Source organism: Hippopotamus amphibius, chromosome 1, assembly GCF_030028045.1.
Source record: "Hippopotamus amphibius kiboko isolate mHipAmp2 chromosome 1, mHipAmp2.hap2, whole genome shotgun sequence".
Lineage (NCBI taxonomy): Eukaryota > Metazoa > Chordata > Mammalia > Artiodactyla > Hippopotamidae > Hippopotamus > Hippopotamus amphibius.
The window spans coordinates 73,257,124-73,274,442 of NC_080186.1; positions in this window are offsets into that span (position 1 = coordinate 73,257,124).

A 17,319-nucleotide genomic window follows, 5' to 3' on the forward strand; every position below is an offset into this window, starting at 1 on the left:
ATAAGGAGGATGGTTATCAAAGGACCAAGCCTATTTGTTTTCCTTTTTTTAACTGGGGATAGAATTTAAAAGTTTCTAATTAAGGAGGGGGTTCTCTAGGGCTATTATCAAATGTTGTTGCACAGGACTATTTATTTCTTAACACTATATCCTCAAGATGACTGAAGAAACTAGGAATGAATTTAACAGTGGTTTATATTAAAAACAAAGAACCAAACAAAAAGCAGCAAAACAACCTCCCAGATAGATCCTGAGTGTCTGAATACTGCATCCTAGACTTCTTCAATAAGCAATGCTTGTATTGCTATCCAATAACAATTTTTTGATTCTGAACAATAACATTGTGATGTTGGAATTATCAAAATTGATCCAATTATGTGCACTATACTAGATTTTCTTAAGCAGTATAGACTATTAGATTATAGGAATATTTTCAGCAATGAGAGTTAAATCAAAGTTTATTTTATTTTTAGTCCAGGGAAGTAAGTTAATTCCATAATTATTTTAGGTAAACTAGTAGCATTTTATAAATGCAAAAGACTGTTGCTATTGATAATATATTTTTCCAAATTCCTCAAATCCCTTCAGGTTTAGAATATCTTCCTTACAACATCTCTTTAGGGACACAAATATTAATGATTAATATTATCTCTGATTATCACAGTAACTTTAGAATGTTATTCTCATTTTAAAGATGATGAAACTAAGCATCTATATGTAAAAATATCTGAAACTATAAGTCAAATGTAAGATAATAAAATCTTTTCATATACTAATAGTTCTCAACTAAACCATGCCCCAAAATCACCTGTGGATTTTTCCAAAATACAATTACCTGGTGCCTTGCTGAGAACTGTGACTCAGAGTCTTTATGATGGAGTCTGTTGTTATTTTTAAAAATCTTTACTGATAAATCTGATCTAGCTTAATGGAGCAAACCTGTCAAATAGCAAATTGGATGCAAGATGCTCCACTATCTAAATGAAATAGAAGCTAAAAAATAATGGGAAGAGTTAAAGTGGAAGGATCATCTGTTTCTCTGAGCATAAAAGAAAATGAGAGTAGTGCTCATGGTTTACATAATTGGGCTTTAGATTGTCACCAACACAGACTTTCTCTGATGCCAATCCTTCCAAGATGAATGTGGTAAGATTACTTGTCTCTTCTAATTAAGAGCAAGTGAACACAGAAGGAACTACCATCTCCTTAATTCCGACTTCTGATTTCTCCTCTTTTCTGGATTAAGGGCCGAGGCCTGGGTCAATGCATCAGTCAGCACTCACGCTGCTGCTCCCTGCACCTATGCTCTGGCTAGACAGACATGGCAGACTGACTGGTGCAGCCAAGTTAATTACCCTAATAATCCTTTCTGAATCCTATGAATTAATCAGATTTGGCACAGAAGATGAAATTTATTTTGGCTGTCTAGATTATTCCGTCATTCGTTTACTCATTTATTGAACCAACACTGATTACCAACTATTGTTTTAGAAATAGTGCTTGATATTGGGAGTACAGTGATAAATAAGTCATGCACCCTGCAAACAGTAAATGGCAGAAGAGCCCCTTCTACCTACGCCCAGCTTCCATTTCCAAGGCACTTTTTACAGCACTCATGTGCCATGTGTCATAGCTCTTCATTCAAAGATATTTAAAACACAGTTATCTAAGTCTTATAACATGTTCAGTGCTACTTTTTATCATTTTAATTCTCAGAACAAATCTCTAAAGTACTATTGTTATTTGTGTTTTATAGAGGAGGGGACTGAGATTTAGAGAGGAAAAGTAAATTGCTAAAGGTCACACAGATAGCAAATGATAGAATAAAGACTTGAACCTAGGCCCATCTGATTTCAGTACTGATGCTTTTAACCACTAAACCCACCTTTCTGACATCTTTGAGGATAATATTATTAATATCTGTCTAAGATCTGGAGAGAGCCTGACAGAGAGCTTTTCATCTTCCTAAAGTAGGAATAATATGGCTTTATTAGTAAATGAGAAAAAGGAAAGAGGAAAGGAAGATATGAAGGGAGGATGGGAGGAAAATGAATATAAGGAAACAGAGATCAGGAATTCACTACAAAGTCCAGTGGAAGTGCACACCCCCACACACCTCCATTCATATGAAATTTCAGCCTCGCTCAGTTGCAAATGTATCAAGGAATTATCAACACTTTCTTACTACTGTTCTGCAAAATCTAACTATAAGAAGAGATTTGCTATCTTCTCCAACCCACTCCCTCTTCAGGCCCTCCCATTCATCATCTGTGCTGCCATATCATGTTGGGTTTCCAGGCTCCCTAAAACTGGTTGTTTAGTTTACTGGCTTGGTTGGTTGATTTGCCTTTTAAATATGATTAAATTTGGTTTTCCCCTCAGTTAAACAAAACTTAAGTGAGCATATCATGGTCTCCAGTGGCCCATAAAGGCCACAATTAAGGTGATCTCTGCCATGGCTACTGTCAATTTCTAATAAACAGACTAGAGAAATTAACATATGTAAAATTAATAAACAGAAACCTCAACTAAATAGAGTTGGGAGACCAGCAGGGGGAGCTCCCACACCCTGGGACAATAGCAGAGCCAGCAGGAAGAAGAAAAGTCTTCTCTTCTTTGCTGGCAAGGACTCAGTCAATGAAAAGCCATGGACTCTTTGTTTACTACAGCTCTCCCAAGGTTTTCCCCCCTCTTTAAAGGAGTTCCCCTTCCCTTGCCCTGCAGGGACTTGCATGTTGTTGCAATCTCTCATCTCTGATCTCAATAAACCCATCTTTACTGGAGAAACATCTGTCTATTTATTTCAGGTCAACACATATTTAACTTGACCCTGGGTCTATGTTTGCCAATAAGGTCATTTGCTAGTATTTAGCCAGATAAGAGTTCTTTGCTAAGGGTTCTAGGAAAGAGAGCAATAGGAATAGTGTAAAGGGCAATGAGAAGAAGATAGTATATTCCCTTTTAGTGCTGAGCACCCTGCAAGGCAAAGTAAATGATAATCAAACTTAAGACAAGAACTTAAAAAGCTGTCTTTAGATTTGTTTGTCAGTGGTGAGAATTAAACTTATTTTCTTTTGTCAAAAGTGAAAATATGTTTATGCCAAAAAAATTTCAGCATGAGAAGAGATAAAAAGATGTTATATTGTTGCATGATTATGAGAGGAAAAATGTTTTCACTCTCAACTCTTTGAATAAAGCAAAATTATAATGGTGGAGGGAGTTAGAGTTCTGAACATAGTGCCTAGAACGTTGTGGGTACTCAGTAAACATTTGTAGAACAAATGAATGAATGAAAAGAAATATCAGGAAAGCCTGAGTGTTGTGCCTTAAAATACCATAAGAAATTATATCAGAGAATTTCTAATAATTCCTTTCACTGTGCCTTCAATTAATGAGCTGAAAACAAAAATAAGTGATCGTCAGGAAAGAAAACACTTACCTGACACATGAAATCTTAGCAAATAGTAAGTTTAGTTAGTTTTTTAAATGAAACTAATTTGTAATGTGAGTGACCAGGAGGAGATTTCCCCCACCTTGGATATAAATGAGAAAACATCTTTACGCAATTCCATTTGTTTATCTCAGGAGGTCTTCTCCTTTACCTACTAAATAGTCACTTTTTTCAAAACACTATAGAGAAGCTCATTGAACCTTAATCAACTATTTAAAGAGTAGCTATTCTCTTCTATTCTGGCTTTGTAATTACCAATTACATTATTTTTTCCTCAAGTAGAAGAAACACTTCTGGACTTATTTTGATTGATTTTCATCAGGCAGCTCTCTTGCATCTTTAAGTAGGATCTTTTATAAAAGAGTTTCAGTTTTGCTTAGTCTATGCTAATAACATTTACATTTTTAGTTATTAATAGATTCAAATGTCTCATTCATGTTTGAAAACAGACATAATAAAAAAGGGAAATATTAATTAACCCTGTTTTTGTGCAGTTTGAAAACCAAATCTCAGTTAAGCATCATTTGCAAAAAAGAGTGAATGTTATTCAGAGGCTACAAGAGCCAAAATTGCTTCTGCTGGTTTAACTTAGTTTTCCACATTATAAATAACAAATATATACATGTTCTTCTTCAGTAAATCCTGTTTTCTTCCTTATCTGTGCATGATAAAACAAGAAAAGTGTAGCATTGGTTTATTTCCTTAATTCTGAACAAAAAATTAAAATTCTACCTTTCTTTGGAGAGAGGCATAATGTGATTCTTCAGTGCTATACCCAATTTTGGCATTTTTTTGTGTACAGTAACTCGAGTTCCTGGAGCACACCCAGAAGAGGAGGATTGGGGTGGGGAATGGGGTGTGGAGAGAGCACAAGCAAGAGCTGAAATTTCTAAGTGTTCCCCTAAAGCTTGGCACATCCAAGATGGGTTTTAGCAAGGGTGACAAAGGAGAGGTAGCTGATTCTTCTCTTCAACTAGAAACATATCTAAATCAAAGAATAATCTTGGAAGGACTTATGTGGCAGTCCAGTGGTTAAGACTCCACACTTCCACTGCAGGGGAAGCGGGTTCGATCCCTGGTCAGGGAACTAAGATCCACATGCTGTGTAGTGTGGCCAAAAAATAAAAATAAATAAGTAAAAAACATGTGAAGGTCATTTAAAAAAAAAAGAAGAATCTTGGAAAAGCAGCATGCTCTAACACACAGCGCCTTCGAAATGGCCCTGGGTGGTTGAAGAACTAATGACCATATCAAGGCAGTTCTTGTCGAGGCACTACAATCCTCACCAGGTGGCCACTTGGGTTCCCCAACTGTTACAAAATTTCTTAAACTTGGTACTTTAGAAATGGTTGAATTGCAGATCCTGAATAGCAGGAGTTTCTCAATTATGAGGATACGTGATAAAATCTGTAAAATGTTTTGTCAAACTACCCATACCTGCTCAGTGTCCCATGTGATACTCCTGGTGCCACGGGGCAACTTCCCCAGCTGTGTGACCACAGGTCAACAGTGTCACAGGCCATGCCTTCTTTTTGTCTTACTGCATGACCACCTGACCTCACAGTGGTGACCTTACCCTTACCATTTCTTCTTTTCAATATGGTATATCTCCAGGCTAACTGTAATCTCTAAAACTTCTACAAAATAATTATTCCTGGACCTCCCCCTTTTTGCCTGTATATTTTTTGCCATGCATTCTCTACATGCCTCTAATCCTTAAATACGGTATTATTCAGTCTTCTATTCTTAACTATCTCCAACATTAATTCATCCCCTGCCACCTAGCTTAAAAGTTCTCACTGCCTGGTGTTTATCCCACCCAAGTACTGTATCAGACAATCAAGCAACATGCTCCAATATATGAAAGCTCTCCCCAAATCAAATCCATCTTTTTCTCATTTTTCTTCCTCTGGTCCTTGTACCTGCATCCCTCACTAAATTGTCATATCATTTTCTCCCTAAATAGTCACAGAGGCATTGTTAGATCTTCTGCCTCACTCATTCTTCATATTTGATGCCACAGTGTCCTAGTCATGTGATCACCTACATTTCCCTTACTCTTCACTGTCAAGTCTCTATCATAGATTAAAACCTTACCTTCTCTCTGATGACACGAGCGAGTTCCTTCACTCCCTGCCTCCCAGTCTCTGGACTACATTTTTCTCTCTAGCTGGGGGTGACAGCTACTCCTTCTCTAGTCCAGTTCTTTTTGATGAAGTTTCATGGCAGAATTACTTGTGCTATAATCCTACCAATCTTACCACTTAGACCTTTCTTTCCAGGAGCATATGTTCCTCTAGGAGTCAGTGTTGTGAAAAGATGTTCAAGTACAACTTCCTACTGTACTAGAATGACTGCTCCTTTGCACATTCATCCCTGCTGCTGAGTCTACCATTCACCTCACACTTATGAGTTGTTTCTGCCAAGGATCCTGGTGATTCTCCTGAATTCATACTTCCTGAGAGTCTGCTCCACGAGCCATCCTCTCTCCCTCCCACTGTCCTGAACTCCCACCCCCTTCCTGGGACTATCAGCTGTATCTGTAATGAACTCTAATTGTGGATGAGTTTATGGATTTCTTATGGGGCTCCTGAGACCCAGACAAATCAGGGAATGTGTCTGGACAACTGTTTGTATCCCTGAGCATCCTACCACAGTTAAGGAGACAGCCTGCCCAGAGCAGTTGGAGGACTTCCAGCAGGGTGTTTCCTAATTCCACTTGCTGGCACACCAGGGAGAGACCTCTAGTCCAGACCAGACACACACTGCTACACACAATTTCCCTAAAGCTCTCAGATAGCAAAAAGGATATTAATTCAGAAATCTGAATCACAAGTCATATTTTACTTATCTTTAGTTTGTGGTCCCTCTTGTATTTCCTGGCCTGCTTCTTCATGTCGGAGGCCTTCTTCCTGCCCTGCCTAATAACCTAGGATGCTGCAGGAGTTTGGAGCATATTAAACCTCATTAAAATTCAGGTCCAAGACTAAGAGAAGCCCAGAGAGAAACAGGAATTCCTCCTCCAGTTGTTCTGAGGAATGGCTTTTCTAAATGAGGTACACCTGAAATACCCTCTTTGGGGGATAAAGGGCCCCCAGAGGTGTACACTAATCCAAAGGACAGCAATATCAGAATCCAGAACAGCACAAGAAAAGCTTAACATCTGTCCAAAACATTAGCAAACACATAACAGAATCACAGTTTCCTTTCCAATGGTGCCCACTGGCTGCTGGATAAAGTCCAAATTCCCAAGCAAGGCAAAAAAGACCCTCCCCAACGGCAATAACCAGATGTTCTAGTCTTATGTTCTGCCTCTCCACCTGATCCCATTTCCAAGCTTCGCTCACCCTGCACTTCATCATGTTAAACCACCTGCCGTTCCCCAAAGCACACACCATGCTCCCTGACTCGCTGCCTGTGTATATTCCACCTTCGACACCTGAGGAGCCCTGCCCTGTCATGTTCTTTCTATGGTAGGAAAATACACGTCGTTTCTTTTTCCCAATTTCTCTTAGAAAAGTTTTCTCTTTGTTTTCCAGGTTTCCACAGCCCCATTAAGGGGCTCCAGGCAATATGTATTCAATTACATTTTAATTGTTTGTATGCACTATTGGATTATATGTGGTATGCAGCTAATATCAATAAATGCTTTATGAATAAATGATTGAATCTTTCTGGTGCCCCCCCACCAAGATTCCAATATTCCCTTTGATGTTACCCTCAGGCCTAGAAAGTTACTGATTCTTCTGTCCTGATGGTTTGAGCCTGAAAGAACAGCTTTCTTCCTTAATAGCAATGGTAAAGTCCTCACGAAAAGTGTGCTTATCCTTGCCATGGCAGACATCACAAATTAATTTCCCTGAACCAAGGGTTGTAAGCTAAACTCTCTGCAAGCAGACACCGAGAGAGACAGAGCGTGGGTCCACGATATTCATTTGGGATCAACACGATGGAAGGTAGAGGAAGAAATGGGACCCTGATGCAGGCCAGACAAACCTCAGAAACCCACCCTCCCCCTCTGCCACACACACACACACATGCACACCAAGAATTGTTCTGCTATGGGCCAGAATGGCTGGACCTTCATATCCTTACCACGATTGATCACTGGAAGTAGGCTGCCTTGGTAATGGGAATGGCCTTGGATGAAATGATTCTCTGCAGCTGAGGCAAACCCTGAAGCAGCTGAATCCTGGGGCCTGTCAGCTGACTGCTCTCCCAGCAGCAGGGGCAACAAATACTGCCTGAAGAGTGACCTGAATGATGCATCTCATGTGCCCCACACCTAGAAATGGCATTGGTCTTTTTCTCTGCATACCAGTGGGGGAGAGTTGGCAGGTAAGATGAATCTTTATGCTACCCCTGCCCTCAAAGTTTTAGACCCCAATCTCTGAGATACTTTCTTGTTTGAATTCTTAAAATTGTATCTCTTTTCCAGTTTCTGAAGTAGGGACAAAATGGTTGTGTTTAAAATTCAGAAGTGCTGTTAACGTTGAAACAGCAATTTCAGCAGTTTTAAATTTTTTAATTAAGTCTTTTCTACCAGGCAGGAATGGAGACAGCTCATTCTTTCTTCTGTATCCAGGAGATTTCAGAGAAAATTAACCCTTATTCGCTATTGTAAGTTCTACTCTCTTTTTCCTTGCTCCTCACCTCTCCCTCCTCCCTGTTTCCCTTCTCCTTTTCCTCTGCCCTCCCTCTCTCTGGCCTCATCTCCTCTCTCCCCTCTTTTTTTCTCATTTCTCCTTCTCCTTTCCTTTCTTCTCTCTCCCTCTGAAGTTTTGTCAAAATTAATCAAACTTAACCATTGTGAAGTTGATGTTCTGATCCATATCTTTGTATTAGAAAATATTCTGCAATAAAAATTTCAGATTAAATTATTATGAAGGGGACTTCCTAGGTTGCTCAGTGGTTAAGAATCCGCCTGCCAGTGCAGAGGACATGGGTTCGAGCCTTGCTCTGGGAAGATTCCACATGCCACAGAGCAACTAAGCCCGTGCGCCACAACTATTGAGCCCATGTGTCACAACTATTGAAGCCCACGTGCCTAGAGCCCATGCTCTACAACAAGAGAAGTCACTACAATGAAGAGCCCGTGCACCACAATGAAGAGTAGCCCCCACTCGCAGCAACTAGAGAAAGCCCGTGTGCAGCAGCGAAGACCCAACACAACCAATAAATAAATAAAATAAATAAATAAATTTATAAAATATTATGAAGGAAGTGAGAAGGAAAAGAAAATAGTAAAAGGAGCACTTGACTTTGTCCTTCTTCATTTTATTTGAATTTTAAACTAGAAAATATATTCCACAGTCTGAAATACCACTAACACGCAAATAGCTCTAGGTACTGAGGGATATGTTATAAACTGTCCTTGACAAATGATAACCAATTCCATCCTGGTCAGTGATGAGATCAGATTAATGGGCTTCCTTATGCCTCTAAAGGAAATTAGGGAGTTTGGTGAGTACATTTATCTGAATAAGTACAGATGTGAGTAAGCTAATAGTGCTTTCTGTAGTTGTCACTGTAAACTTCAGTTTAAATGTCAGTATTTACTGAAATGGAGTTGGAAATACTAGCAGTGCTGAATCACACTTTAAAAATTCTGGGTTTGTGCTTGTATATAACTATGATACATCAGTTAGTTGATTCTTTTTGCTTCCATGATAGGAGGGACTCAGTCCAGCCTTCTGCTGGTGCTTATCTGTATGAAATGCTACTTTTTAAAAAAGTTTAGCTTTATCACACAATATTACTTTTAAGAATTTTCTTATACCATTAAGTGGTAATACTACTGGCATAAGTAAATTACGTGTGCCTGAGCTAAAGGATAAATATGTGCATTTCCCCATGTACTTGGCCTTCTGAGAGAGCAGGTCTCAAGGAAAGCATTTGATTTTTGTTTATTAGAGATGAGGGATAAAATGAAGATGGAAGAAAAAAAATAAAGGAATAAACAGCTTGGAGGTACATCAATGGGAATAAAATAGTCTAGGATCTGGCAGAGAGAAAAAGTAGAAAGGGAAGATGAAGTTTGAACAGTTACCATAAGAAATGGAACTTTGGCAAGTGGGAGGTGTCTATAAAGGAGTTTTAGGAATATTTGCTGAGATCTGTTTTTGGCCCTACCACTTTTTTTTTTTTTTTTACAACCAGTGAGTTAAGAATGGTTTTTATATTTTTAAGTAATTGAAAAAAAAAAACATGATAAGAATAATATCTTGTGCATGTGAAAATTATAGGAATTTCAAATTTTGGTGTCCATAAATGGCTTTACTGGAACACAACCCCACTCATTTGTTATGAATTGTCTATGGTTGCTTTTGCACTATTGACAACCAGATCACATGACCTACAAAACCTAAAATATTTACTGCTTGGCCCTTTAAAGAAAAAGTTGACAACCACTGCTCACTCTTATGGATCTGCTGCAGACTGACTGAGGCAGTGCTATGGCTCTAGGATGGGCTCAGCTGGGCCGCTCTGCTTCCTTCATGAGGCCTGTTGGTTGGCTGGAATGGCTCTGCTGCTCTTGTGTTGATTCTAGCACCCAGGTGGAAGGGGAAGAAGCCACCTGGAGGAAGTTCTTCTCATGGTGACAGGAGAGATACAAGAGGTCAAATGGAGATGTCATGTGGCCAAGCACAAAGTCAGAGCAAGGAAATACTCTGATGAGGCATGACAAGTTTGCAGATGCTACAAGAATTGAGGAATCAAGACCAGTAATTCAAACTACCACGAGCACCCTTATTCAAGGACTCCAAAAAGTCTAATCCAATCACTGCTCAGGCTCAGAGCTGAGGATCTTATAATCCATATCAGGTCCAAGTGCAGTTTCTCTTAAATTAGAAACCTATGAATTGGAAAAAAAAAAAAAGGTTTTCCCTCCTCTTCCTCCCCAACTCCCTACCCAAGACACCCAATAAACAAATGGTGGAACAGGAACAGGCTAATTGTACAGCAGCCATTGCTCGAATAGCAATTAATCCAGAAAATCCGACTGATCAAATGCTCCAAGGCAACCTACTTTGGCATAGGGAATATCCGTCTATTAGGGCTTGGCTCTGATCCTCGGGAGTGTTTCCCCAGTCCATTGCTATCCACAGACTTTGGTTCCATCCTCTGTGAGCTACTTCCCTATCCATCATTCTCATTGTCCATTTCTGATGAAGGCTTTGGAAAACATACTCTTTTTTGATTGCTGAGCCGTCTTCTCAGCTGTTTCCTGTGTACAGAAATTTCAGGGCCCAAAGTACTTTTCAAATACCCAATAGGCACAGCTTCTTTTAGCTTCAACTGGTTCTTTCTTCAGAACTTTCTGGATTATCTACACATTTGATGTACGTCAACACCACTTGTCAAAAGCCGCACTTACAGCTCCTTTTTATATATGCCTCTCTCTCTATTTAATCAGGTACTTTGGGCCCCAGGCTTCCATGGGACTAGAAGTTTTCTAGAAACCATTTCAGAGGGCTTAGCAAAGGTTTTGACTCTACTTCCCTGGTTTGGCCTGGATATACGTCACCAGGTTATACATAATGTTCATACATTTGATTTAATCTTTGTCTTTAAACTCAGTATTAATTTGAGGATCTTTTACTGACTGTAGAAACTGTGATAAAAAGCAGTTTTAGTTCTCTAACTCTGCAAGCTACATTCCCTCTAAATTCTCCTTGCAAGTTATCTAATTCTTGTCTGAGCTTATCTCTTTCATTTAGGGAAATTATCGAATGCAATTAAAAATCCCAATTTACACTCTGAACATTCTGCTTGGAAACCATCTTGCTAAGTTTACAAGTTTATTAAGTACTTTATTTTCTAAGTTAGAGGAGGTGATAGATTTACCCAATGCTTTACCACTACTTCACGCAAGTAATATCAGTTAACTATTGGAACATTAAAACTACATTAAAAAATGACTCAGTGCCCAAAATAACAATGATTAATTTTTATGGGTCAGCCGGCCAGCTGGAGTGATTCTGCTGATCTTGACTGGGCTGAGCTGGGCAACTGTTCCTAACTATGGTGTCTGTGGTAGCTCTGCTCCATGTATGTTCATTCTGGACCAAGCTAAAAGAGGCTCTTCTCATGGTGATTACAGAGTACAAGAGGGCAAATGGAAACCCACGAGGCTTCTTAAGGCCTACAAATGTCACACTATTACTTCCACTCATTTATCACTCTCATATGACAAAGACCAAAGTTAACAAGTAAGGAAAAAATACTCCATCCATGATGAGACAGTGTTATGTGTATAGATCCAGGAAGAAATGAAAAATTGGGGATCACTTAATTCACCACAATATATCAGTAGATGATATAAAGATATTTGATAAAATCCAGAAATAATATCTTATAAAAAAGCTTGGTGAAATATAAACAGAATAAAATCAATAGCAATATTTTCCTTAATGATAAAAGATTAAAGTTGTTTATCTTTTATTATTTAGGAAAAGATTGCTATTGGGTTTCTGCCATGACTTGTAGGAAATATAGTAAGACTAAAACATAAGAAAAGGAAGAGGATAGAAGGAGAAGGAGGAGAAGAAGGAAAAGGAGGAAGAAGAGAAAGAGGAACAAACAGAAGGAAGAGGAGAAAGAGGAGGAGGAGTGGAGAAAGAGGAGGAGAAGATCTCTGTTTAACAACGTAGAAAACAAAAGATGTAACTATTTTCTTTTTTTCTATAATATAATCATCTACTTAGGAAACTTAACAGTTTAACTTAAAGAAATTAATAAGAGAATTTGATAAAGTGAATTAATATAAAATACATAGGTATAAAATAAATATATTTATATGTATATATAAATATATACAGTATAATATATATATTTAAATAACTATATAAAAATTAGCTTTTCTCTCTTCTAGCAATAAACACTGAGAAATGGAAATAGGAAAATTATCCCATTTGCAATAATAGAAAGATATTCTAAAACACTTAGGAATAAATTTTACCAAGAGAAAACCATAAAATCTTATTGAAAGAGAGAAAATAAGATTTGAACAAATGGGAAAATATACAGTGTATTGACTGGGAGAGTTTAATGTCAAAAATATCAATCTAACAAAATTTATATATATAAACAGAAGTCAATTTAAAGTGAAAGTTCAACAAATTTTGGAGTTAAGTAAATTGATTTAAAATTTTACATAGATGCATATAATGGCCAAGACACTCAAATTCATTATTATTCAGGGAAATGCAAATAATAATAACTCTTTACATGTATCTGACTGCCAAATATTCAAAAGAGCAATGATACCTATTCTATTGCTGAGCATAATGAGAAGTGGAGGAAAGGGCACTATTATGTATAGTTGGTGGAAATAGGAGCTGTAACAGTTTTTCTGGAGAACAATTCATCTACCATATAATCCAAAAAAGCTACTTCAACTGGGTGTGGGGTTAGTGGATCTTAGTAAATATATACAAGTACGTTTGAGTCAGCATTATTTTCAGAGGTTAAAGTTTTTTAAATAAAGTGAATTCCTATCAACATGGCAATAGTTTAATACACTATATTAACAAAAGGAACTATTATGTAAGCCATCAAAGAGAATGAATTAGCTCTATACCAGCTGACTTGGAGAAATGTCCATAAAGCGATTGAGGAGTGAGAAGAGCCAGACAAAAAAAGTATCCACATCATTATCTCATTGCTATTAAAAAATGAGATATTAAAAACACCTGTGCATCGGTATATGATTTTATGAAAAATACTGACAACTAAATGGTAGGTTAAATGAAACAGAACTTAGAAACAGACTGGTATGTATGGCAAATCCTATGTTATATAAATGTAATTACAAATGAGTTGGGAAAGAAAAGATAATTAAATAAGTGGTACTGAGACAATTGGTTATACATATGGAAGTTAGATCAGTATCTTATAAGCCAGAAAGAGAAAAACAAATACTGTATGCTAACAAATATATATGAAATCTTAAAAAATGGTACTGATGAACCCAGTGGCAGGGCAAGAATAAAGATGCAGATGTAGAGAAAGGACTTGAGGACACAGTGCGGGGTGGGAAGGGGAGCTAGGATGAAGTGAGAGAGTAGCATTAACATATATACACTACCAAATGTAAAATAGATGGCTAGTGGGAAGCTGGTACATAACACAGGGAGATCAATTCAATGACTGGTGATGACCTAGAGGGGTGGGAGGGGATATGGGGATATATGTATAAATACAGCTGATTCACTTTGTTGTACAGCAGAAACTGGCACAACAGTGTAAAGCGATTATGCTCTAATAAAGATCTGAAAAAAATTTTTACATTGATTTGAAAGCTAAATATAAACAAGCAAAGCTTTAAGACATTTAGAAGAACATGTAGACAAATATGTTCATAATATCAGGAGAGGAAAGAATTTTTTTAAACAAGACACAAAAAAGCATAAAGGATAAAGAAAAATAAGTTTAAGTGCATTAAAATTAACTTCTGTATATCAAGAGACATAAACAAAATGAAAATACAAGCCACAACTGGAAGAATATGTCTGCAATGCAAATTACCATCAAAGGATTATTATCTAGACTATATAAAGAGCATATACCACTCAAAAGTAAAAGAAAACACTATAGAAAAGTGAGCAAAAGATAGAAACAGAGTTTATAGAAGAAGCCACTTGAGTGACCAGTAAGCGTGAAAAGGTCCTTGACATCACTATTAATTAAGAGAATGCAAATTAAAGCCATAGATACTCTTTCACAGTTATCAAATGGGCAAGTTTAATAATTTCAAGAATTGATAATCTCAAGAACTGGCAAGGTTGGGAGAAGTGCAAAACACTTATACAGTGACTGATGTCTAATTAAGTTGCAGATCTGTTCAGTAGGACCCAACAGTTCTACCTGTAGGTATATGCCCTAGATAGATCCTCATAAGTGGGTGAAAGGAGACGTATAAAATATTGTGGCAGAGATTGACAACCTATTTCCACCTTTTCCTGGGTATACAATTAGACTAAATTTCCTTTCCTCCTTCCCACTAGATGTGGCCCTGCAACTGAATTCTAGCAAATACCAGGTGAGTGGAATAAATGAGCAGCTCTTCTAGGCCTGCCTCATAGAAAAACAGCCACACATAATCCCCATGGCCTTTTCTTTTCCATGGCTTGAAGCAAACAAGCAGAGACTTTCAGAAGCATACGGAGTCTTAGGACTCCATTTGGGCCCTCCTACTTGGAGGAAAGCCTTCACCAATCAAAAACACGCATTCTGGTCTTTATGTAAGATAGGAATAAAGTTCTATCATGTTTGAGCCAAGAAATATTTGAGAATTTGTAATCAGAGTGGCTAATGTTACTTTAATTAATATAGATGTTTACTGCAGTGTTATTAGTAAGTATTAGAACAGCTCAGCAGTAAGGGATTCAGTAAATTGTAGGATGTTCGAAGGATGTAATACTATTCAAGAGTTAAAATTAGTTACTTGATCTATGTGTATCAATATAGATAGACCTTAGAATGTTAGAATTAATTTTAAAATATACATATATAGTATAAGATCATGTATGCATACTTATTAAAACATCAAATATGTTTGGGAAGTTATCTGATCTCTCAGTCTCAGTTTCCACATCTATGATATTTTATCAAATCTGAGATAACATTGATTATAAGATGGTTTATTATTTCATGTACCAATAAGAGAGGAAAAAAAAACACTGCCAGTTAAACTATAAGAAAATACTATACTTTTCATCAATTCTATTTAATACTTATGGAAAGAGCTCTAATATTTAATTATATATAACTTTTTATCATTTATCATAGAAAGGAAAGTTTAAGCAAACTAAACTCATTAAAGTCCTTCTAAAAGATCTTTACTTTCAGACTCCAGCTCTTCTAAATCACTTTTTGACTCAGAGTCATTTGATGTCCACTTTTTCCTATACTATAAAATCTCACGTGCCATCAAAGTTATTGTTGTTGCAGCAGAGAAAAAAATGCTAAGAGACATACGGGGATATGTGTATAAAAACAGATGATTGAACCTGGTGTACCCCCAAAAAAATAAAAAAATTAAAAATAAAAAATTAAAAAAAATTAAAAAAAAATGCTAAGAGAACTAAAGCCTTTAGTGCTGGTTTTTAAGCAGGATCTGCAATTATGTTGAACTATCTTACTTTTGAAACTTAGGTCAGGAATGCTATTAAACATTTCTGATATATCCCCTCCTCTACCATTTCCTCACAGCCATTTAGTTTAGAGTAAGCATGAAAAGAGTGTTCTACAATTATCTCTGGAATTTTCTTCTAAGCTGCTGACACTCATTCTGTACATTTTGATGCTGGTTCTTTAGATGTTTACAAACGCACAGGCAACAACTGTGAGATCACTGCTGTCTGGTTAAGAGTAGCATTTTCATGTGGAAATTCCTTAAGAAATTTATATATCTCTCTGAATCCAAAATTTTGTGAAAAATTAATACAGAAAACAATAAAAGTATTATAATTCACCTATAAAAGTTAAAGCTTAACAATCAATAGAGAGACATTACTAAGCAATCATCCTTGCTTGTAGTTGTTGCTATATTATATGTGAGTTTGTGGCCCTTTCTGCAGGTAACTTTCTGCAATGAGCCATTCTTGCAAATAAAATAATTATTAAGAAGCTTATAAGCATAATGTATTCATATGAATTTTATGAGTGGTATTTTAAGAATCAACAAATTTCTAATCCTTAAATCAGCAATTTCACCATGTGAATCTGTATAGCAGTGTTGACCTTGCTAGAAGATCCAAATGTTATGCTATTCTAATACTACCCGATAATATTCACTGGCATCTTGTAATGCTTGGATATTTGCTATAGGTACACTTATTTGTAACTTCCTTAACGAGAAAGAGGCAACAATTCAAATATTGTTGTAGAACATTACAACCTTAAATTGGAAACTGATTTAAATTATGAAATAGCAAAGGCAATATTGATTTCAACATCAAAATCAAGACAAGCTGAAAATATATCTTCCCTTTTTTAAAAAGTGCTTACATGAAGCAGCTACACCTTAACCTGTAACCTACACCTTAACAACAAACTTGACAAAAGTTGAGGTTGCTTTGGACATGTTCTCAATTCAATTGGATCAACACTGATGCAAAATGGAAAGATATTTTTATATCTAGAATATTTGTTACAAAACAAAGATCAGGATTATCAGGTGGGCAAGTAATGCTTTGTGTTTTAAAATTTCATTTTAAGAATAATCTTAAATATTAAATATTTAGTCTAAATTTTTTATATTTTAAACAATTTTTATTTAGCTTTATAAATGTGTCCTATTATGAAATATCTATATCAAGTAGAGATTTATGGGTTATTAGAATATATTAATTGGTGGTGCCAATAAACCATGCATTTTCCTGTCATTTTTAAATAAGAAAATCTCAGTACAATCCTACCATACAAAAAATGATTCACTGTTTATTATCATGGTCACTGATTATTATTTGAAACATATAAATAGTGTGTTAGGGAAAAGGCAGAATAACATAGTTAAGGGAATTCCTAAAATTTCCATCAAATTCTGACTGTTTATTCATTAATCCCAAAGATAAGTATCTACTGGAAATTTGGAAACATTAGCCAACAGCAAAAGTAAGATAATTTTGATTGTAAGATGCATCTAGTTTCAATGATTTTAAAATGGGGTAAAATGTGGGACTTGGAATCAAGGAAATGCAGTGTTAAATGAAGACATCATATTAAAAGATAATCTCCCTCACATTCCTTCTAGATCTGAAATATTCAGTGAGCTTATGGTTTAGAATTTTCTTGGAAGTAGAGCACACTAATAATTGCCTAAAATGTTAGTCATGTCTCTCTTTTTCTTCAGTCTTCTTCCT